The sequence below is a fragment of the Mandrillus leucophaeus genome, unplaced genomic scaffold, assembly GCF_000951045.1.
Source record: "Mandrillus leucophaeus isolate KB7577 unplaced genomic scaffold, Mleu.le_1.0 Scaffold566, whole genome shotgun sequence".
Lineage (NCBI taxonomy): Eukaryota > Metazoa > Chordata > Mammalia > Primates > Cercopithecidae > Mandrillus > Mandrillus leucophaeus.
Window position 1 is genome coordinate 39,570 of NW_012106097.1, and position 2,515 is coordinate 42,084.

Here is a 2,515-nt window from a genome sequence, read left to right on the forward strand (position 1 = left end):
ATAATTAAGGACTTCTCAAAGGGAGAAAAGACAAATAGTGCAGTATTGTTTCCACACATGGTGTGATCAAAGGGTTGGTCCATGGAACCAATTCAGTGACCTGTGCTTGCCTACACAAGGCCTTAGTGTAAAAAGTGAAAAGTCCCAGCACTGCTTAAGACAAAGTATCAGAAAGAAAGTTTTCCTTGACCTCAGGGCTGTGAGTCTCTCTTGTGTTGGCATCAGTGAGACTCTGGCTTCCTGGGCCATTCCTTTTCTATCTTCACCATGGCAGCCATCATGGGAATCAGTGCAGCAGATGGTGGCGCACAGATTGAAATGGGGAAACGGAAGCATTTTCACTTTGTTTTCTGGGCCTTCATCAACCAGCAAGTGAATGTTAAGCCCTAAAGCCTTAACTAGCTTAAAACTCTCCATCAGTTAGGAGCCTGAAAGATGTCTGAATGTCTTGTTTATTCGTGGAGAGTTTGTTTTGTAGTGAGATGAAGAAGAGCATCCATCAGGCTAGACAGTGGTGTGAAAATCCATCCTCGGTTCTGGTTGCAGAGGAGACACCATGGCAGTTGCTGCTACATTGGGGACTTCTGGCTCTTTCCTCTTTGCCTTAAATTCGGGTGTCTTTTATGAATAATCAAAAGCAGCAAAAGCCAACGCTATCAGGCCAGCGTTTTAAAACTAGAAAAAGAGATGAAAAAGAGAGGGAGGGTTGACCCTACTCAGTTTCAAGACTGTATTATTCAAGGCTTAACTGAAACTGGTACTGATTTGGAAGCAGTAGCTAAGTTTCTTGATGCTTTTCTGGAACAAAACTTGATTACCGTCGATGTGCAGAAACACTCATTGACATTCTGGTGGCTGATGGAATGCTGGCCCCAGGTGGTACACTGGCAGATGACATGATGCATACAGATGTCTGCGTGTTTGCAGCCCAAGAAGACCTAGAGACTATGCAAGCATTTGCTCAGGTTTTTAACAAGTTAATCAGGCACTACAAATACCTGGAGAAAGGTTGTGAAGATGAAGTAAAAAAGCTGCTGCTGTTCTGAAAGGGTTTTTGAGTCAGAGAGGAACAAACTGGCTATGTTGACTGGTGTTCTTCTGGCTAATGACATCCATTCTTAATAGCCTTTATAATGAGAATTTGGTTAAAGAAGGGGTTTCAGCAGCTTTTGCTGTAAAGCTCTTTAAATCATGAATAAATGAAAAAGATATCAATGCAGTAGCTTCAAGTCTTCGGAAAGTCAGTATGGATAATAGCCTGATGGAACTTCTTCCCGCCAATAAGCAAAGCGTTAAACACTTCACAAAGTATTTTACTGAGGCAGGCTTGAAAGAGCTTTCAGAATATGTTCGGAATCAGCAAACCATTGGAGCTCGTAAGGAGCTCCAGAAAGAACTTCAAGAACAGATGTCCCGTGGTGATCCATTTAAGGATATAATTTTATATGTCAAGGAGAAGATGAAAAAAAAACAACATCCCAGAACCAGTTGTCATCAAAACAGTCTGGTCAAATGTAATGAGGTCTGTGGAATGCAACAAAAAAGAGGAGCTTGTAGCACAGCAAACTGTCAAGCATTTGAAGCGATACAGCACTCTACTTGCCGCCTTTACTACTCAAGGTCAGTCTGAGCTGATTCTGTAACTGAAGATTCAGGAGTATTGCTATGACAACATTCATTTCATGAAAGCCTTCCAGAAAATAGTGGTGCTTTTTTATAAAGCTGAAGTCCTGAGTGAAGAGCCCATTTTGAAGTGGTATAAAGGCACACATGTTGCAAAGGGGAAGAGTGTTTTCCTTGAGCAAATGAGAAAGTTTGGAGAGTGGTTCAAAAATCCTGAAGAAGGATCTGAATCTGAAGCTGAAGAACGTGACTGAAATTTGAAACTACACCCTCTGTAAAATAAACAGAAGCTGTAGATAAACTGTCATGTCTCATGTGTCCTGGTTCTTACATCTTCCTACCTCCCTGTATCAAGCATGACATAAGGGCTTTCATGGCAAATTTTATTTTAACTGTTTCTATGGTTGCTGGAAATGTTGGGTTTAGTTTCTAAAACCATGTTTTAAGTAGCTACAGGAGCTATAGATTTGAATCTAATGTTGCATTAGTCTTATCAGTTATCTTCTACCTCCTGTATTTTCTACTGTAATAATGTAATTTAAGGACTTCCACAATGAACAGTTCACTTTATTCCCTGGGTTTTCTATAAACAGTTTTCAAGATATGATCTGTCTCTTATACACATCTAGATGTGTATAAGAGACAGCTTTATTCCCTGGGTTTTCTATAAACAGTTTTCAAGATATGATTTGGTTAAAAAATGATTTATTAGAAAACTTCTGTTTGCAAATTAAACTGTGAAAGTATCCAAAGTCTCAAAAGGCAATGATTTGTGTGATAATATGCCTTGCCCAGAGCCCTACTCATCAATGAAAAACCCATATGTAATAACTGAACTTATTTAACATGAATCTTGAGTATGTGGACCATTGCTTGCAGTTAACTTTTTTCT

The 2,515-nt window shown here is 39.6% G+C and overlaps 1 pseudogene across 1 annotated transcript; it reads left to right on the top strand.

Annotated features, from left to right (window-relative positions):
* The first annotated feature begins 538 nt into the window (after window positions 1–538).
* LOC105552585 lies at window positions 539–2,217 on the top strand (annotated as a pseudogene). The gene has a single exon (XR_001008034.1). The product of XR_001008034.1 is annotated as a basic leucine zipper and W2 domain-containing protein 1-like (transcript).
* The last annotated feature ends 298 nt before the right edge of the window (window positions 2,218–2,515 follow it).